The sequence below is a fragment of the Lates calcarifer genome, linkage group LG16_LG22, assembly GCF_001640805.2.
Source record: "Lates calcarifer isolate ASB-BC8 linkage group LG16_LG22, TLL_Latcal_v3, whole genome shotgun sequence".
NCBI lineage: Eukaryota > Metazoa > Chordata > Actinopteri > Centropomidae > Lates > Lates calcarifer.
This window is the reverse complement of record NC_066848.1, coordinates 4,436,008-4,458,361: the sequence shown is the minus strand read 5'-3', so window position 1 is coordinate 4,458,361 and position 22,354 is coordinate 4,436,008. Positions and strand designations below refer to the sequence as shown.

The 22,354-nt window shown below is 38.8% G+C and overlaps 1 protein-coding gene and 2 long non-coding RNA genes across 5 annotated transcripts in view; 1 reads left to right on the top strand and 2 right to left on the bottom strand.

Moving 5' to 3' along the window:
* macrod2 (mono-ADP ribosylhydrolase 2) overlaps positions 1-22,354 on the bottom strand; it is a 380,118-nt gene that overhangs the window by 32,794 nt on the left and 324,970 nt on the right. The gene's annotated exons all lie outside the window — the stretch shown is intronic.
* On the top strand, positions 7,258-10,572 carry LOC108877109 (uncharacterized). Its single transcript, XR_001960067.2, has 5 exons — positions 7,258-7,475; positions 9,141-9,204; positions 9,515-9,579; positions 9,832-9,871; positions 10,295-10,572. It is a non-coding gene; the product is annotated as an uncharacterized LOC108877109 (long non-coding RNA).
* On the bottom strand, positions 9,866-14,252 carry LOC108877108 (uncharacterized). The gene is made up of 5 exons (XR_001960066.2): positions 13,967-14,252; positions 13,229-13,449; positions 12,606-12,726; positions 11,343-11,407; positions 9,866-10,332 (listed from the first exon to the last, which is right to left on the bottom strand). It is a non-coding gene; the product is annotated as an uncharacterized LOC108877108 (long non-coding RNA).

The following is a 22,354-nucleotide window of genomic DNA, read 5'->3' as shown; positions in this document are numbered from 1 at the left end:
GCACTAAATTAAGTTAATGTCAACTCTGCAAAAAGTGAATCAGTCAACACTAAACAACAACTGTAATGTGTTATCTGTTATAAGTTGATGACAGACAAAGGCAGCTGTGACAGAGGAGTCACTCCTTATTGTTGAGAATCAATCTATGTACTGTATACTGGAGAGATGCTTAAACAAAGTAAGAGTTTGATAAATTTGTGTTTGATGAACACAACTAACAACAATGTAAAACAAAACTCTGAGCAAACTTACTGGCTCTTAGACTTAACAAGCAATTTATAATTAACCTCTAGCATATTTGAGTTATGTTACTTGTGTTTATTGGCTCAGTTGACAACCATTTAGTTTTTCACCCTCTGGGAAACTCTACCCCTCTCATATTAAACTGAATTCTGTAGTTCTGGCCCTAATGCACAAGAGGATGATAAAGCTGGACTGCATCATAGTCTCTAGTGCTTTGAGATACTCAGCCAAAAAATCAAACATGTAAATAATTTGTAAACATGTCACCGATTTAATCAACAACCCAACAATGGCCAAGCAAGTAATACAGATAGAATTCATTAAACAGCTGTTTTCTTTAACTCTTCTTATTTAATGTACACTGTTAAATAAATGTTTTGCTTTATGTAAACACTGACATAAAGCTGTGCACTAGCAATGCACACTTTCCATACTGTAATGTGTCTAAAAAGAGCCATACTCTGAGCAGAGAAAGAGGTCACCTCTTTCACTTTGACTCTTCTCCAGTGGAGTCTTAGATGTGCAGACATCAGTCACAGTCACAGAGATGCATTACACACCACGGCAGCAGATAATCGCTTGACTGAATAATGGCTATTTTACACAACAGCCATAATGGTAGCTATCCGCCCACCATCCTCCTCCATGCAGGATAGTGGCGTTATGGAAGAATAAAGAGGGCTCACCAGCTTTAGCCCCATTTCTGACCCTGCCCAACACAAGGATCCGATTCAAAGAGGCACCCTTCTGGTGCTCATACAGACATATATCTATTAATAGTTTATGATCCATGCTTTGGAGTAAATGTTAGGAGCTGCATCCAGGACGGTAACATTTTATTTCGCTGGATGTCTTGGGGGGGCTTTGTTCATAAAATGTAGACTCACTCTCTCAACCTCTCAACCCCTGCCAGAAAATGAAAGAAAGCTTCAAGACTCCTTTGAAGTTATGGGCTAGCTGACAAACAGATTGTGTGAAAAGTGATAATATGCCAAGATAGTGCATACCACTGGGTGCTGGAAGGCCACAGGACAGCAGCTCCCCAGGAATTTCCATTACTCTTTTATGGAACTCCATTCTGAAACTGACTGCCCACTGTGAAACAGGATGAATCATGAATTCATGCCTTGCTCTGAAACACATGGTTTGTACATCATGTGTACACACATGCACAGATACCACTGATGTTGATTACATTTCAGTTGTGTTTGATGTGATAATGCAATAATGCAAAGGAGAAATATTACTCTGAGTTAACTGACAACTTAAACAAAACCAAACAGAAAATCTTAGTATCTGTGTCATGAAGACTCTTCTCTATGGCTCCCTCTCCCCCTCTGTCAGTCTCTTTGTCTAGTTTCTGTTATAGCTTCTCCACATTCTGCAGAAGGCTTGGGCAAGTTCTTTTATTCTCCAGATCTGAAACACATCATATGATCTTTGACAGATATCAAGCCAGACCAGGATGCCAAATGAAACCAGAGATGCCAGTGCAGAACATTGACATTCTGTCTGTATCCAAACAAACCGCGTTGGTTGAGGCTTCGTAAAACTGTAAAATGAATCAAGTACAACAGAGAAGGTGATCTGTGACTTTTCTTTGTAAAAGTAAATTCCAGTAGTCTGTACTTTAAACAGGGTGTTCTTTCAATGCCAACCAGAGACAGCGTATGTGTGCGTACAGGAGTATACACACCATTTTTTTATTATATACATTGTTAGTTGGCACATAAAATAACTGTCAAACCTGTGAAATATGTTTTTGCATGATTATGCATACAGAAAATATTGTTTACATGATGTATGATTATACTATATGAGAGTAATTATATTTAAAGCTAGAGGATATAATTTAATAACACAAGAAAAAAATAAACAAAATATACCTCTCTGACCAATTATGGTGAAAGTGAGCATAATTAAAATGAGTGCTGCAGAGTAGAAAATGTTACTAAATATTTAATTCTAGATTTTTGATTTTGTAGAGGAGGCTGTGAGGTATATGTGTGTGTGTGTGTTAAGTGTGCACCCTGCAGCCGCCAAGGTTGAAAAAGTTAATGGAAGACTAATTAGAAAGCTGGGATCACTGCATGCTAGCCTGCCTAGTCATTACTCATCCCTGATTGGAGGGCCTTTGCCAAAGGGTGAGGACAATATGATTGGGTCCCCTGGTTGCGTATGGGAAGGATGGTCATCTTGACAGAAACGTGTTCTGCACAATAAGATGCGAGACTAAGTAGCTGGCTTGACTTGTCACTCTTTGAGCTGTATTTGGCAGAGACCCACCAACTCAGGGAAAAGATGAGAGTTCAGCAGACTCAAAGGTTTTCTACAAAAACAGGCTTTTTCCTCAAAAAAGGAACATTAAAATGTATGTATTAATGTAAAATGTAAATAGCATGTCTAAATGTATTATTTAGACATTGTGCATGAGCTTATTAATATCAAGAAAATATGCAAATCTTTAATTAAGTACAAGTCAATGTGATATTTTTGAAATATTCCTAATTAATAATTTCATCCCTGATGAGTCCTAGAAGACATGTGAAATCTTGATAAGCAGTTGAACCACTCTCTTCCTCAGCAGAGTTCCAGTTAGAGCGATTTTCTATTACACTGTGAAGACATCATTTATGGTGCGGATGTTATTTGTCAACACTGTGCTGTACTGTGAAATATTTAATGATGCAGGTTAAAGATCTCTTTTCAGTTATTTCATTTAAATCCTCTGTAGAACACTTTGCTCATCTAGCCTCATCAATTCAAAACCAATGCCTCTTAGTTGTAATTGAGTTCTGAATATATGATAAGATGAGACTAATTAAAATGATAATGCCAGGGGTTCAGCCTACGCCTTTGTAACTCATTTGCATGAGACATGTAATGCAGGGAAACAAGATTTGGGAGTGGCTAGCTGTGTCATTTTGTGGTAGATGCATGTGCTACAATGTTAATGAGCAGCATGAAACGATATGTGTCCTTTACTTATATCTGTTGTTTCATGAAATATTGTATGTGGTTTTTAATTTGTGTGTATCTGTGGCTCATCATTCTAGTGCAGGGCTCACCAGGTGCCTCAGACTCCAACTGGCTGGCTAACAGATGAGCTGTCATAGCTGGCCACCCATGCCCATAATTACATTGGGGGCACTGCCAGTAGAATCTGACGTGCAGGCACAACGCACGCACTTTTTATACTTGCATTTCCTTCTTGATTCTGTCACAAACAATAATAGGACAGGTTGCCCTAGCATGTCTGCTCCAGCTGGAGCCCGAACCCAAGGGAGCTCTGTGTCTATGTGTCCTGTGCTGCCTCGTTACCGAGCCACCGGCTGATGCAGAAACCAGAATGGTTGCATCCAGATGGACAACAGAGACAAGAGACAGATATGCAATAATAACACTGCCTGAAATGATTCATTCACTTTATTTGCTCATGTTCAATGTCATAGTAAACATTAGTATGCTTTGGATGGAAGGGAACCTGGGCAGGTCACCAATACATCACAGAGGCTGGGCATAATGAACTGTATATATCAAACACTCACATATACACAAAGTAAATATATATTGTTTGTTTTGTTTAGGATTTATTCATCTCTGATGTGACTTATATGACATATGAGTGCTGTTTGTGATCATACACTGATAGTACATGTCTTTGTTCCAGACAGATTGAATAATTTCAGCGAATTATTCCTGAGCCAGAAATACCTCCCCATAAAACAGCCTTCTAGATGCATCATCAAAGCCATAATCAGTAAGCGCCCGTCTCCTTTGTTGTCAGCAGCACTGGATTGGTTAGAGGGTTCACTTTGAGGCAGGTGGACCATATCCAGGCCTTATTACTGATGTAATTACACACACCTGCGTCCCCCTCACCACTGTTACACAGAGCCTGCAGCTTGGAAAAGCAGCAAAAACCTCAGCTTGGGTCTGACAGGTATCTATAGTCAGAGCTGTGCAAACACACATAAACATTCCTAGATCAGTCATGATCAGGACAGCACAGCTACTCAGTCCATGTTCTGCTGCTTAAAATGTGCTCATCACTGTGACATCCCTGATGTCCACTCCCTTTACCAGAGGTAGACTTTACGTTGGTGGCAGGGCTGACAGCAGCAGCCAGGCACTGGCACTTGCTACTCGGGTGAAGCTGTGAGCAGCTCCTCCATTTGACTTTGATTGACCCTGTCTGCTGAGAGAGCCGCAGCTCCACCTGCAGCAAGCTGCTAAATTATCATTTCAAAGAAGTGCCCAGAAAAGGTTATCCCTTTGAACAAAACGCCTCCATCCATACATCAAAGGAGAAGCCTGACATTGGGCTTTGAGAAGGCATGGTTACGACCAAAGCCTGGAAGAAAGCGCTGAGCCCTAATTCTTACTTTCCAAAGCTGGTCAACATTAGATGCCCACCACGTTATATCATGATAAGAGCAATAAGATGGAGTCAGTTTGATATTGCAAAACAGACGACAGATTTTAGTAAATGATTATGTACACGATTATGTATGAGTGCTCAGCACAGTGTGACTAAATAGAAGTGATAACATTCTGGTAAGCTGCCTGCTTATTTCATCACTGTAAAACATCACCGTGGTGCTTCTCAGGCTGTAGGCAGTGCAGAATATAAAACATTTTGACAGGAAACTGCTGTCTTGCTAGATTTGAAAAAATCCATAAGATAATATATCAGCAATTTGTATGTTAATTCAACAAATGCTGCGTGTGCCTCACATTTTTTACACATTAGAGCTGAACAAATAGTTCTGACTGTATTATTCAGGCTTCATTGCTGCACGGCACTGTAGACAAAAATTGGAGTACAGCATGCTTGAGGCATCTAGCATTTTAGCTCACATTTTCAAAAATTGTTCTCTCAGACTGAGAGACACAGCATTTGACTTTCACAGGCTTTGAGCCATTCCTGCCAGCTTCCACTGCCAGCAGCAGAAGCACTGTGCTATCTGATTAAAAAAAAGAAAAGAAAGACAGACACAATTTCAGCAGGAAAAACTCATAATTCATCCCCCGTATTTTGTATGGTTTTCATATTTAATCTTTCTGAAAGAGAAGGGCAGGCTACATGGACTTTAAATTCTCCAGCAATTCTGCCAATAACAGCACACAGTGCCTGAAAATATTCTAAAGTAGCTGTTTACCACAGCAAGCTCCACCAGATTAAAGGAAAATGTCAATAACCTCCCACAGGAACAGTAACTGACATCACCTGCCTGCAACTAAACGTGAAGTAGTATATAACTAGTGGCAGTAATGAAAATCCTTCCCGACCAACAAGAATACTGGTAACTACCTTGGAGGAGTTCTAAGGGAAATATCAATTCCACCAGAGCCTAGAGATTTGAGGTTTACTATATTATGGCATCTTTTTGGCATATGACCAATGATGCAATAGACACCACTGAAAAATTTGTCAATTGATATGGATGGTAAAACAATTATAATGATTGAATACTTGTATTGTGTTCTATGGGGGATAGTGAAGAAGGATTGGGCCATTTTCTAATCATAAAGATGAGAGGCGGTGCAGCTGCGGACCAGGTCAGAGGGGAATGATGAAGGAAGGACTAATATGAGGGCTGTATCTATGATCCATGACTGCATTGGTAATGATTTGACCTCTGGACAGCCACTGGTCTATAACAATCTCTGCTGATGAGGCAGGGTATGTGTGTGTATGTGTGGAGTGCTAATGTGATAACTTGCTCAAATATACAAGAAATTTAAGTTTCAAACTTAGTGTTAGTATTAAAAATAGAAATACAGTATTTTCTTTCTTGCTCAGAGTCAGACAAACTCCCTGGATGCCTTTCTTATGTCTCTGAGTGTCTTAAAACTATCCTGAATGGTGAGTGTAATTAAGTTAATGGATGTGTTTAGAATGATGAGGAATCCTCTAAAAAGTCCACAAAGTCAATTTGCAGAGAAATGTAATTGTGCATTTTCTACCTTTACGAGATCTTTGCCAGTTGGACAATAGATGTCAAAAAACCAAACTATGCTATTGAGGCTTGTGCCTACCTTCAGACTGTATGCACATGTGTAAAAAAGTAATCACTGAGTTTGTCTGCTTCTAGTTAACAGTATCCTGTGGAGTTTTCAACAAGCCTAGTTTTGTTTACATTCAACGTTTCTCACTAAAATGCATTGTTTGTCTCCCTAAGGCGATAAACATGCTGAATGCATTTCCTACCTCATAAAACCTTTGTTTGCTTGTTCTGTAAGCTCACAGTCCTTTTCTAGTCTTTTATTGGTTCATTGCTAGCTTTTATGGCCCACCAACTGTTAATATACATTGTGTCCTTCTGCATTCTTCAGGAATGTTAGCATCTCAGCCTGTGCTCAAGGGTGTCCATGTGTGTCCTCTTGCACTGGTGCACTGGTTAGACTTCAGATACAGGCAATTTGAGAAAATAATTTCTCATGAACCAAACTAAGTCCAGAAATTTACATTTGGTGTATCATAAAAATTTCCTGTACTTATTTACAGCATATCCCAATAACTGGAAGTTATTTCTGGTGTTTCTTTTCTATTCAGTTTTACCTCTTTTACCTCTGGATTTTACCTGCAGGTGTCAGCGTTTCCCTATTGAGCTGTGGGGAACGGATTACATCTGCCAGTTTAAGCAGGAAATAAATAAATTGAGAATACATGGAAGCTCAACAAATCCAGTAATGTGTTTATCTGAGCAGGGGACTGAGCTTTGGCCTGCATGTTTCGTATTGTTTGTAGATGATAGGACGGTGATGTTTGTGTTTCTGGCGAGGTCTTCCTTGGTTTACTCCTGAAAATAAGGAATTTGAGAGCGATACTGGGAAACTGGTGCACTTAAATCATTTAGTCATAATATGCGCTGCTCTCTTTGCGTTTTTCAGGCTTCACTTTTAATCAACAACTTCCGCGGATTCGACCAATCAGAGGCGAAGTAGGTAGAATCTGCTGATTGGTCGGTGGATTCTGCTCCGCCATGTTGGCTGGCGTCTGTTGTCATTGATTGTGACCGATAGTAGAGAAGAGGAACACAGGGAAGCAGTGGAGAAAGTCTGTTAAACGAGTGAAAATATGGAGTAAAATCAACGTTTGAGTCGTCGCTTGGGGATGTTAGCTGTGTGACACTTCATTACTGAGCAAGTCGCTATGCTAAAACAAGCTTTGGAGCTGTTTTGTCGAACACGACTCAGGCTGGAAGCTGAGCACACCTGGCGCGAAGGTAAGGCTAATGAGCTAACAAATTATCGGTGAGTGTTAGCTTTAGCATTAGCAGTAGCAGTAGCCTTCTTTTTTATTGATATCCTTGCGCAGTATATCCATTTCTGTCAGTTTTATTGCGTGTGGTTGTGTTTCTATGGCTAAAGCGTTCATCGCCACATACTGGTGGTCGGTTTACAACTCCGTGGGGTATTTTTATATCACCATGTGTATCTTCGCAATTTTCTGATTTTTCAGATATATTTTGGCTCCTTGTGGCCGCTTTGTGGTCTTTTTTGCGTGTTTTTGACGGTTTGTGTCAGTTCCTGGTCAATTCATGTGTCTTTGTGGCGGTTTAGCGTCTTCTTATGATCCTTATTCATCATTTTGCATGATTTTGCGCTTCTACCTGAGTTATCGAGGAAATTCGTGGTTGACAAACCCTGACTGCCTCGATCTGTGTTAAACGGTACTACGACGGTGGTTCAGATGTCGGTAACTTGAGTCGGTGTTAACTTAATCAGAGTTAGTGTGTCTGCATGAAACGGGCCTGCACTGTATCTCTCAGATGAAGAGCGCACGTTAATTCTGTCAGTTTGTGAGTAATTTAAAGTAAAAACTGCGGCTGCCAACAAAGACAGGGAGACTTGTCACATGTTCTTTATGTGTAATATGAGATGTAAGGACACGGAACATATGTGATGATTTTTCGGATACTTAGATTACAGTCAACACGTGGGTCACATGCCTGAGAATGAGCTGTTACTGTTAATGATGTTCTGCCTGGAACACTCAGGCTGTATATGTATGAATGTAATGCTGTTATGTTCAGTATGAACTTCATGTTAACAGTATTTCAGCCTCAGTGGAAACTGAACCTGGATGAAATAGAAACATTCTATAAAGTGCTGCACATTCCCCATCATTAATACTGCATGTTCTGGTCTGTAGTCTACAATTACAACAGCCTGTCGCATTATATTGGCTTTCAGGACGATACCCCCCCCCCCCCCCCCAATTTAAATTATTATTCAAATCGATAATATGCAACACTAATGACGCTAAATTCTGCCGCTTGAAAAAATACAAATTAAATAACTGAAATTGAAAATGGAAAATACAGAGCATTAAAAAAACACCATTTATTGATTGGTTGCTCCACCTGTGGGGCGGAGCTTAGGTAGAAGTAACACCGGTAACACTGAGTTAACCACGAACATAAACTCCTCGGAGCAGATTAGAGATGCGGCGTAAATTACCATGGCAGCAGACCCCGGGTAAAATGTATCAACCTTTCGTAGTACAGGTTAACCGGGAAGTTACACCTAAAGTCACTAAGTTACTCCTGAAGTTACCCTGATAAGCCAGTAACCTCGCTTCGTAGTAAAGACCTCTGGTCGTTTGACACCTAGTAGTACTGTTTTTTGTCCTTGTGGTTGTGTGGTCATCCACCTGGTAATGTTTTATCTCTGTGGTCAGGTTTGTCTTTTTCAGGATAGTAATCTCTTAGTGATAACTAATTTTTGTGTTTATTTGATTGAGCACACTTGTGTTAAATACAGGCTTGAAAACTACATTTTAACTCCACTAAACCATTACATTAAAAATAAAATACTGTCATGTTCTCCCACATTCTTTGGTGAAAACTTTGTATTAATTTTTCAAGTCTTGTACTTGTGTTTTCCAGGTTTACTTGCTGAGTTGCAGTAGCCTGGGTGGAAATAGCACCTCTCACCTTACAGACCAAAGAGGTATGTGTCCTAAAGATTTACCCAGTCTGGAAAAAAAATAATCTGTTCATTTGCTGAATTATTAACTACAGCAACTGCTTTCAGTCTGTTAAGATACACAGTGGAAAGTCACCCCAGGTCCCATCCCCATGAATTTTAAAGTTAATATAAAAACAAACATGCCTTTTGTTTTTTAATCATGTCTGTCATATCTTGGTTTGTCCAATATCACAGTAAACTACCCTTCTACTCTTCTGGTTCAGCTATAATTTAGAATATTTATGTTAGTGGGTTAAATTTCCTCTGTATATTTCTCTTTTATTTCATCCAGGTGTCATCACTTTGTCCATGAGTGCAGAGACCAGACCAGAAAATCCACAAGAGGCCTCCATCCAGGTAATTCAGAAACAGCATTACATCAACTGTCCACCTGAGAGCACTGACATTAAATTGTACATATTTTACATAGTTCAGATCTGAACAGTAGAAAGAACCGGAGGAATTTAATACAAGAGTACAGTATTACCAATCATATTATATTTTGCCCAAATCTAAGGACAAGGACTGTTAAGTATTGTTTTTTTTTATCTAATTAATTTATGTATTTTTGAAAAAAGCCTGGTTCTAAACACATGTTTGTATTTTCAGGTGAATTCACAGAAACGACTCAATGCACTGAAGGTAAAAGGTAAGAAAATGTTTTAATTTCTTTTTAAAAACAGAATAGAGGACAAAATACTGAAACTTCATATAAACAGCAAAGTAAAAGACAATTAAACTAAGTCTCAAATTTTACAGATAAACATAAACCATGTAATGGTAGTAACAGAAGTACTACATAACAATAGAAAGTAATCGGTAATAATTATAATAAAACAAGGCAGAAAGTGGCATTGTAGTAGATTTTCTTATCATTCTACATGTAAAACAATTAAATGGACTGTTTTATAGCACAGTAATTTCAGGACTATTTTAAGATTCAGACAGGGACTCAATCATTAGAGCTAATTATTAGTCACTAATAATTAGAGCTAATGACTGATTTGTAGACAGTTTAGAAAATCTATAGATAGATATTAATCAGTGATTAACATGTGTTCTGTCTCTGCAGGAGGGGGAGAAGATGACAACGCAGTGGCAGCTCTGGACCTGGAGTGGATGGAAAATTATGAAAGCGTTATCAAACATCACTGTTTTATGTATCAGGCTGATAGGACCTGCTGCTCAGTGTTGGTGTCATTTAAGTGGAGAGACTTTGTTTTAGCTCCCACCACCTTAATAACAACACTGATGTTGTTATGAGCACATTTTCTGAAGACCAACATGTCTATTAAGAATCTTCAAGAACTACTTATGATACAATAATTACAATAATTTTATGAAGAACTACTTCATAAAATTATTGTAATTATTGTATCATAAGTAGTTCTTGAAGATTCTTGATAGACATGTTGGTCTTCAGAAAATGTGCTCATAACAACATTACATGTTAGGTGGAGGAATAAAACACAGTCACTCCTGGTGGTGAAATGTCTGTCATTATCTTTTCTGTGGTTTGTTAAGTATCGTCTGGGACAAAATCATTAAAGGTTTCTTACTTTGAGTTGCTCTAATGTCATACAAATATTCTGTACTTGTAGCTTCTGAATTAAATATACACTATTGTGAAAATGTACCAGTTTTTCTATATTACAAGACTTAGACACATTTATTAGACTAGTTATTAGTAACTTGTCTATCAAACTTACTTTTGAAAGTAGTGGACAAATCTAGACATATTTAGACACATCTATTAGACTTTTCAACTTCTTTACTAAACTTAATTTTGAAAGTGTTTAGACATGTCTGTCAGACTTACTTTTCAACTCATCTTGTAAACTTATTTAAAGCTTTTAGATCTATTTTAAAGTTTTTAGACACTTCTAGTAGACTTAAACTAATCTTTTAGACTTATTAAACGTACTTTATAAAACTTTTGGATTGATGTTTTAGATTATGTTTTTGTAGCTACATTTTGGAAAAACATTAATTCAAAGTAATTAAGACTGATTACTTACAGGAGCTTTAACCTAGTGCTATTTGCTCAAGACAACTGTCAAACTGCAGCTAAGATAATGACAGAGGCACAGTTTAGAAATAAAAAGAATAAAGTAACTGACCTGTAAACGTCTTCATGTTGGTTTCTTCTCCACAAGCCTAATGTTTCCTGGTTAAAGTTTGAGTCCTATGGGGAAAAATCAGAAACAACAAACATCAGCAACTTTTATACCATCAAAATTATAGCACAGGGGGTTTCTGGGTATTGAAGTTCAAAAACTGTCAAAAGATAAAAAGTAAAAGAACTACAATCACCAAATCCACCAAGAAACCAGTGTGTCTCAGGTCTGAAGGTAAGGGCAGTGGTTTTCTGGGGCTCAGGTCTCTCTCAGATACATTGAATTTGTTTAAAAATCAAATGTTCCATTATTGATGGTCATTATCAAAGGAAGTACAATATTTCCCTCTGAAATGTATTGGAATGGAAATATTATGTAGCATAAAATGTAAATACTCAAGTAAAGCAGAAGTACCTCAAAATTGTACTTGTTTGTGTAAATGTAACTAATGTTACTTTCCATTACTAATTCCTAATGAACTTTCCTAGTTAAGCAAGGGTGTAATGCAAAATATATTACACTAGATGACATGAACATTTGTAAGAATGTGAACAACCTATGAATTAATGACAAAAGCATGAAATAAAATCGATCATTAGTAATTATTATTTTGAACTTTTCTGTCTAAAAAACTTGGCTGGTATACTATTTGAATAATAAAATATAATAATACACAGTTTTGTGAAGTTTGTATATATAGCCTATTATATAGCCTATGGGCTAAATTCAATCAAAGTTACTACAGAGTCCTGCAAAGTTACCAGTGTGGAAATACACCCCAAATTAGCTATGATCGATTTAATTGAAATAAGAACAGCTCATCTAGCCATTCACAATTCCATATTTGCACAAACACAGAAGAAACACTGCCATGTTCCACAGTACCTTTGATTGAATTTAGGCAGAGGTCTGAGAAATTCTGACTTTCATAAAACTGAATCCAATTTATAGTTGTAAACTGTTTTAGTTCTTGTAACTAAGAACACACAAATACTTCTGTGGTATTATTTCATCTTCTCAATAAACATCTGACAAACTCCTGTTGTGTTTTTCATTTGCAAAATGTGACTGAATCTAGTGCCTGAGCTGATGTCAGCTTGTGTCCTGTCATGTTACATGTCAACACATTATAACTTGCTGTCCAAACTCTTCTGGAAGTTACAGTTTCTGAAGAAAATTCTTAACTTTGGGAATCACATCATCCTAAAATTCCATATCAGGCAAAATTCATTCAACAAAAATGTAACCCGCAAAGTGAGGCTGTACCTGGATGTGGAAGGAGTAAGCATGGCTCCAGTCCAGTGTAATCTCCATCGTTGATAAGGCAGAATCCCTTGTCCCCAGCAGTTAGTGCAGATTAACCTCATCTTGCTTTGCAGTGTGGGCACTAAAATTCACAGTGAAAATAACATGTAAACAGACTCACTTTTTTATTATTTCACTCTTCTTATAATAAGACTTTAAAAAAACAGCAAAAAAACAAAAACAAAAAACAAAAACACAGACATGTTTCAACTGCAAAGCCTGCAGTCTCTGGCTGAGGTGTTGCTGAAGCTTCCCGTCAGCTGATTCATATGGACATGGAGGACATGTCCTCCTACCTGTTACTACATAAATCAGCTGACATGAAGCTTCAGCTACATTTCTTTCTGGCAGTCAGGCCATATCAGTTGAAAACACACATACTGACTTAATATAAGAAATCAGCGAACTAACCATGTAAACAAATAGGCATGGCAAAATCTTTCCGCTGTTTAAATGCTTTCTGTTTTTACATTAAAGTGAAATTACAGCTGCAGGATTATTTGTTGTCAGAATCACATCTGCCTTATACAACTAGAATCTAAGACACTGGCTGGTGGCTACATTGATTAATATAAGTAATTTACCTGGTCAATTGTGTAACATCTCAGTGATGTCATCTGGCTCTGAGTTCTTGGCTGACTCATGGAGATCCAGTTAGGCCTCTACCCCTTCTGTCTTTATCAAACATCTCTGGATTTCATCCTCTCTTCTTGAAGATGTGGTCTCTCCGACATGGATTAAACTTTTTTTTTTTATAACCAAGGTTAACTGCAGGAGTACATTCTGCAAACACAAGTGGGGTAGCCTAAAGAGAACAACAAAACCACAAAAAAACACTTAGCAATAAGGTTGTGTTGAACCAATGAATCACACAGGACTCAGGTGAACATATTTTCATAAAGAGAAAATCACAGTATCCCAAAATAGTAAAAACATTATAAAAATTATGTTTAAAAGCATTTAACTATCAGAACAAAATAAACTAAACTATGATGAAGTACTGGGCAACATGAATTCTAATATATCAGAAGGTATTAAAACTCATTCTCTGATCTACAAATCTTGTCATAACTAGCATATTTTAACAGAAAACGGTAAGTTAAAAAAAAAAAATAGATTCAATGGGAAGTTTAACAAATTAAAATAAATTCTCTGCTTTCTAGTTGTACCCTACCAAACACTTGTCCTTAACCAGTGTTGTTCAGTTACATGGGTACAAACTCCAGCACAGCAAAGAAAAAACAATATTTAATGTTCCAAAGTAGCCTACGTTATTAGTCTAAACAGTGAGCGACATAAATATACCGACAAATATCACTTACCTTTAACGGAGTGGTAACTGCACACAGGAGTTATTAGCCGACTTCGTTCCCCCCCCAACCGCAGGTGAAGACTTGCAAGTTTATTTTTTGACGCCGTTTGTCCGTCAATTTCTTGCATCCTCCTCTTACAAACAGCGACATTTGCTACGACTCGATAAAAACTCCGAGTGGTTTTTCGGTTTTGATCGGTTTAAGCAACCCTAAACGACGCCAAACAATTTTCAGCGTCCGTGATGGCGCTTTCCACGTGGCGACTCACTTCCTAGTAATTCCGGTATTTCGTTGACGTCAGGACGCAAACAAACTCTGCCCAATCACAAACAAGTGTTGTTCTGTACTCAGAACGGTCGTAGTGATTTGGGAAATGAAACTATGAGTGAACCTTCAAGACCACCATCCATAACGGTATTTTACAGAGGAAAAAAGACATGACTTGACAGTATTTTTTGCTTTGGATTTTGGGAACACAAAGAACAAATTACCCCACATTTGACTGGACAGGGATTTCTTTCACTCATCTACATCCTAGCAAATGAGTGCGTTTTTGTTTTACTTGTTAGCACAGGCAAAGTACAATACATCTCCAATTCACAGTCTTATATTTGGAATCCCACAGCTAAAGCTGTTACAACCAAAGTGCATTAAACTTGAAATAGTTTTTGAGTCATTTTTGAGATTAGAGCAGTAGTAGTGACACACTGCAGGCGGCCACACAGCACAGATCGGCTCGGTGATACTGGTATGTTAGCAGTTACTTTTTCAACACCTGTTTCAGTGGCAGTTTGGAAATTACCTAAGCCTACAGACAAAACGTTTATTTCTCTTGAACTGTCCCTGTGCTTGCAAAATTGAATTGTGTCGGTCAAGGCTGATGGCAGAATATTCAGACAGAATTGTTAATATGATTATGGTACTGTTCAGCTGTAGCTGGTTTGTATTCTAATGTCATTTTGCCCAGCCCAGAATGCTAATGGCAGTTTGAGCTCAATGGAGCTTGTAAGGCTGCCCTGGTAGCACCATTACTGTTCAGATTTTCTGTTTAGATTTAGTTTTCTTTCAAGCCTTAGGGCTGTTCACTTAGAAATTGTAAGCATGTTTTCATGTCAGATCTGTGGACACCAGTCTACTATAGTGGCCTTTGTGAAACACATGAGAATTCAGAGTAATTCTTCCAACTTAGCCCTTATGTATTGCATCTCTGACTGTAGTAGGAAAATTTGAAAGTTTGAGATCACAACTTTACAGACATCACAAAGCCTGATGGAGTCTAGATTTTATCTGTGCCCTGCAGTAGACCTAACATCCCATGTTGACTTTGTAGTGCCAAATGTGACACACACAACAAACAGTACCTCTTGTTAAAATATAACAAATATAACACTGCAAATCCTTTCATCAGTATTTTAATGTAAAAGTAGAAAATAACAGTAACTGTAGCTTTAATAACAAGATACTGTTAATTTAACAGTAACATAATGGAAACCCTGCTGCCAGTTGTTTACTGTTTTTTGAAGGGAAATTTTTTAACAGTGTCGGATGTTGCAGTCTTCCCCTGAGTGAGTTCTCTCTTGTTGAGCACCTTTAAAGCAATGCCTGCCCTCTGACACATTTGCTATGCTCCCAATGCCCATATTGACCACCAATAGGCAGTATTACGTGTCAAGTTGAAGGATGAGTGCTCCGCATGGATGTGTCAGGCTCTGTGTCTGCTCATCTGCTCTCCAGGATCATGCACGGGTTATCCTGCTTGGTTGTCAAATCCACTAATATTTTCATTTCTCCTGCTTCTATTTAGTCAATAGCGGCTCAGTCTGTGGAAGCAGGCCAGTAAGAGCCAACTCAGCCCTCTCTGTGGAAGACTGGCGGTGTGCAGCCAGTTATAGACATCCTCTAAGCTGAACCTGTTATGCCCAGTTCATGTTGATGAAGTCATTACACAATGTGTGTTATCTGTCAGATAGAAACACTTTTCACACTACAGGGGCAAAACCCTCTGGGTCCATCAGGGGAGACTGTATAGGGAAAACACTGTCTCAGACAAGTGAAATCTACTGATGTGTACTAAGGAAAATAAAACAATACATGTGTCTCTTTTATATGTCTCCGATAAATCATTTTTGATGTTTCCCTCATGTGTATGCAGGACTTGGTGTAGTCAGTGTGTGTCTCTGTGCTTGTTTGGCACACATGACTTCTCCTTTTCAGCTGCATGTTTGCCCTGTCTGGGCCTGACTGGTTCTGGGGGGGGGGTTTCCTAGGAGGAAATATGTGGTGTGATCCAGCCAGGTCCTCTCCAGTTTGAGTATTACACAAAAGCTGCCAGACGAATGGGAATCCAATCATTGCTTCCCATGGCAAAATTGCCTGAACTGCATACAAGCCTGGATCTGGCTGCCTTGTATGTAAAGACAACAGGAGCCACAGAGAGACACAGAGGAGGCACCGGTGACCTGCAATTTATCTAACAAATGTCTGAATTTCTTCAGGAGAACGGATGTGCTACAGCCACTACCAGTCAGCCCTTGTCTTTGTCCTGTGCATTCTTATTAACCATCATTTCCTATCCTTGTAATCCAGTCAGTACTTGAACATGAGAATGCAGATGAGTGAGAAAGTGTGTGGGCTGTGCTATCCCTTGCTACACAGAAATGCTAACAACAGTCAGTTCTCTAAGGTTTTACCTACATGTGGTGTTTTTTTCCCTTCCTGTGGAGCTTAATGCCACGAGGTCAGGAGGAACACTCATTAGAAAGTGCTCTGCCTCACGTACACTTTCTTCTAGCTAAAGCTTTTACCCCTTTGTTACTTTTATAACAGAGCCCATACAAGATGCCAACACAATGTTCAGGCAGAAATATTAATGTTTTTTTCCTATTCTTCCTGTCTGTGTAAGAGCTGGCACCGAACCCTTGAAGAAAAGGTTCATTAAAGCCCTTTTTGCTTTCAAATCCAAACAGTGACACAATCAGCTGTAGTACTCATTATTTTAGAGGTGGACTTATTTTTTTTCCCCACAAAGACACACTCAATCTAAATCCTCTCATTATATTAATAAAACCATTCTGTGATAGTGTGAATAGTTACTGCAGATTTTAGGGTGTCTATATGCATCTTACAGGGTAACAAAAAAGGATAAAGAAAGGCCCCCCAAATTAAAATACAAATATCAGTGAACGTGTGTTACAACAAAAAATGTGAGCCTTTTCACATTAAAATGCCACAATAGCCACTGTGAGGTTATGGCAGATTTACACACTGCTGCACAGAGCACAGGATGAGTGTAATGGTAGGAAATAAAAAACAGAAAAACTGATCCTGAGAGCGATACCATATGGCTGTGTGGGCGACATCAAACAGGAAAGCAGGCCTCAAAGCAAAGGTGCTGTTTGACATAACTTACAAAGTGGAATGAAGATCTGATCTGGAGTTTGTCAGATGCATCAAGCAAATTTACAGTCTCTCATTCAATGTGAATTGCAGAGAGTGTCGGGGGTATTTATTTGCCATGTCAGAATGGCAGAAGGTAAAATGCTTCTTGAGGGGCCAGAGGATTAGGATTACCATGAAAGTAGAGAAAATAGTTAAACATTACAAGATGCATAAATCATTAATAAACAGTGATAACAGGGCAGAATATTTGCTGGAAACTAAAACATGTTACATGTCACCATTGCCTGCGCAGTTAAAAAGTAAATGCAGCAAAATAATATCATCAACCAAAGTAGACACACACAGATGTTAATGTTGTAACTGGATTGTAGATAAAATTCTTTTCTCACAGAAAGTGGCCAAAACAGAGTCTTTGAAAATAGTGATTAAGATAAAATTGTCTGGTTTTGGTTTCCTCTGTGTTGTACTAGCTGGCAGCAGCACACCAATAGGAGGTGCCTGAAGGTGTTTGCCCAGAAGATGGGAGGCTGATTAGATATTGTACATGTAAGTGGCTCACAAGGCTTATAGCAGGTTAATCAACTAAAGGAGAGTTAAACCATGGAGATTTGTGTAAATGAGTGTCATCCACTGACAGCAAACATCTGTGTAATAGTAGATCTAGTCAAAGGCCCAGTCACGAACTGTTATATTATCATGACACAATTGTTACCTTAACAGCTGGCCTTAACACGCACATCTCACGTCTGAATGTCTGGATTGTATTTGTAATAAATCTAAAATAAAAATTCTATTCCAGCACATACTCTGAAACCTGATATAGCTTCCCCTTAAAATAACATAGATGGCTAAAGGCTGATTTCCTCAGATAATATTTATTCCTTATGTCTTTTTTGCTTCTTCCCTCTCTGTGTGTATCTCTATGAGCTTTCTATGACAACATTACTCCCCATGCTACCTGTCTCCTATGATTTACATGTGAAAGCTTAATGATGTTTACATGGGTGCTAATAAATGTCATTTGGAAGTTACTGTCAATCTGACTGAATGTGTCACTGGCAGGCCCTTAGATCAACCTTCATTTCCTTCATGGATTTGCTGCATCTTTATCCAAATATAATCTGATTACCTATTTTGGCGTTTATGCTAGGTGCAAGGAGGATCAAAAATCATGTATGGGGAAATCAGGATTAGGGTTGGAGTGGGAGGAAGAAAACTTCTAATTAGCCAAGCCCTGCTATGACAACAGTTTTATTAAATACCAAGAGAAGACCAGAGTGCTGTCAAACTCAGTTTTTAACTACTTATAAAATAAGACCAAAGAACTCAAAGAGCTTTTGGTTTGTAGGAACTAATGGGAACAAAGCACATCTCATTGTACTACACAATCTTAGATCCGGAAGAGTTTAACACAAAATTCAATTTAAAGAAAGCCTGTTAGAAATAATCTATGACCAAATCTGTGAAGAAACCAAATGAAGACAAGATTCTGTCATCAGCTACAGTCTAGCACAGGCGTAACAGTGCAGCAGGGAGAGGGAGAGAAGTAGTTCTCCCCAGTCTCCCTGATTTGCATGATTTCACTGAGACAGACTGTAATATATCTATATTAGTGTCAGTGTCCTTATGCATGTTTGCTGTGCTGCACCTAAAGATAGAGCTAGATGCTACTAAACCACAGTGAAGGCAATTTAAAAACAAGGAGAATCCCTATAAGGGCTTTCAGGTCAGGTCATTAATGCTAAGAGACATATTTCAGTCAGACTGATCAGAGAGCTCCTAAGTGTGGCACGTTACTAAAATAGGCAGCACTGTGCTTTTCAAACACCAATCCACAAAAAAAAAAAAAACATTCAAAAGATCCCCCAGAGTAATAATAAAATTGCTAAAGTGGGTCTAATTAGCATGGTTAGTAGAAGAAAGCTGTGCTCAACTCCTGAATTTGAATCAAACTCACTTGTTGGCTGATCAAATAAAAACAATACAAATGTAAAAAATATTCATAGACTTGTTGACTTTAGTGGAATAATTGAGAGCTAATATGACTGAGCTAATATGATGAAAAAAATAATGTAGGTATGCAGATATGTGCAGAGTTTAGTTAAGAATATTATTTGGTATTGTTGGACATGCATTATTTTTGTCATGTTGGGAGTTTTAGTGGGTCAGGCTGATGACCTTGTGAAAAAAGAAAACAAAAATCTCCAAGAACTACAGTATAGCAATGTTCTTTTGCTGGAAGGGAAAGAGCTGGATAGCAGAAGATGCTTTTTCTATGCAGCACCCACATTAGCACAAGGTGCTGAGGTAGTCTGTGTCACGCATGATGGACGGTCATACAGCACAGCCCCACAGAGTAGTGTTTCTCAGTCTCTGAACTCTCCTCTAGCTTTCTACAACTATCCTAAGGAAGTCTCCAATCAATACAGTCTCTGTTTCGGTCTAGCTGTCGCTTAGAAAATCAATGACATCCCCATTTCTAGCACTGTTTTCCAATCTGTCTCTTGTAAGCTTCCTTAAACCTGACTGAAGCCAAAGCAAGAGCTGCATATGTTACGGCCTCGTACCTAAGTGACTGTCCACAAGAGATGGGTGACACTTTGTTAATGTGACAATTGTGTAACATGGGCCACAGAGCGCTGCTGTAATTAATAATGCTAATCCAACATCACTTTATATGTGCTCTTAGAAAAAGACAAACAAGGATAAGTAGGAGAAGAAAACACACTGCAGAAAGGGTATGATGAATGAGCAGGCTCACTAAGTGACTAATACCAGGGGATAAGAGAGAGTATTTCCCCCCTGTTGTTAATACTTTCATAAACAAGGACATCCACTATTTTCAAAGTAATATATCCAGTCTAGGTACTAATTAATGTTCCTGATAAATACAGACCGTTAAAGATGTGTCGAGGGACTAATTAGATCAGTGGAAGAAGAGTCGCTAAGCTGGCAGTGATATCACGTGGGACTGTCGAGTAAAGAGGGAGAGCACCCACTCTGTCATATGGTGGAGACCCAGCTGGCTCAGTCTTAAGGAAACTGTCCCAGCTCCATCAAGAGGAAACCTAGGGCTAATATAATACCTTGAGATCCATAAGTAACAACCAGTGGAAAAACCAGATGTAGAATAATGAAATGTGATCCGTCTTTACATGGCAAACGGCCACTTAAAACAGCGTCTGGGCTGTGAAGAGGAGCAGGGACAGGGCCTTTGAGGGAGTGAAGAAAAACATCAGGGTGGTGTGTTGGGACGCACCAGCCCCCAGTAAGCCTATCTTAACCACACCTCTAACCAGGTCCAGGTGGACACCCTCACTCTCTCTTCAGTGCCAGATCCTCAGAAGTGGGTCAACTAACACAAGAGAGGAAAAAAGCTCTGAAGGAGAAACATAATGCAGTTGAGAAGGATGCTGTTATGTTTGTGACCATCTAACACAGCACTGGCAAATGGTGCTAAAATCAATCTTAACACAGTCCATAAAGTCATCTCTCCAGGATGAGAGGAACATAGAGGAGTAGAGCCCACACTGACCCTGTGACCTCTGGAAGCACACTCCTATATTACCATTCTACATGCCTGTGCTTTGACCTTTTCAAATCCCTCTTTAAAGGTTGCATGTTCCTGTGTCTGTGGGCTGCGCAGGCTCTGCAGGAGCAGCTGACTGAGTGAGCGCACCTCGCCTCTCCACAGAGTGACCTACAAAGCTATTGTATTAAAAGAACCGTATTTATCACCGCTTTCCACACCACTCTGTTCTACCTGCTGCACAGAGAACATAACCTTTCCTCAAACTCAAGTGCTCCTCCACTCAGCACTTTGAAAAGCTTTTTAGGCACGATTGGTTAGGGGGATCTCTGAAAAGAAACCCTATCGCTTGACTGCTTTGAGAGGTGAAAATGGTATTCAGGAGCCACTGAAAGTTTAATCAGTCTGTGATATGTCTGTGCTGGGCCATCTGAAACACAGCTGAGCCGGTATGGACCAAGACTAGTTGCTGATTACAATGGGACTGTGTCAATCTTTTCTTTTTTTCAAGCCATCACTGAATTTGTAATCAGTTCTCATGAACATAGTTGTAGATTCTCTCAAACTGATGCCTATTTTTGACCGATTTCTTCTATTAAGACTGAGATTCTAAAATGGAAATTGTGTGATCTGGTGAAAATGGTACAGGTACATATCTTAAAACCTTCAGTGAAGAAACACTGACAGAGTAAAGGGTTAACCTGAGGGTCTAAACTAAAAGCCTAGTTTTTAAATCTTTTGAAAGAAAGAATTTGAATTAAGCTGTCAAGATGGCAGATAATGAAGGCCTTTGGACTAACAGTAAAGGCTACAAAGAAGAGGCAACAATGAATGGTTAACCATACAGACTAGAAATATATGTTCTCACAGGCATAGTAATTATATGAAGTAGTACCTCTACTGTCACCCCCAGTTCAGTATCCTGGTGTGCTGTGAACACATGTGGTTGACTACCAGTTGTGGTTACAGTGCCACAGAGCATCAGTATACACGTTTTACATAAATTCCTTCAAAATGATTAGCACTTTCATACTGTGCAAGCAAATAAAAGTTAAAATAGAAAATTATTTTGTTTCCAAGCTACAGTTGACCAAAGAGGAGGCCATATCATATCAGGCAGCTCTGATTTAACAACAAAACAAAACAATTAGCTGCAAACACTCTGTAACCAAGAGTAAAAAAGCCCAAGGCAAACAGAGCCACAAGTTCCCCATAATTCCTCCAATAATCTAATTAAGATACTTACTGGAACCATGGCAAACTAATGAGAGGGCTATGACACATTTGTAGTCTAAACACTCTCTCGCTTTATCTGTGTGCGCTGGGAGAATTATTTCCACAAATGCATCTCCAGTCTGATATCCTTTCTCTCCTGGAATGGTTTTGTTTTGCCTGCTCTATCTCATCTGCTCATCTACACTCCAATCTTATTGTTAATTCTTCCAAGACGGGAACACAATGCTATTCCA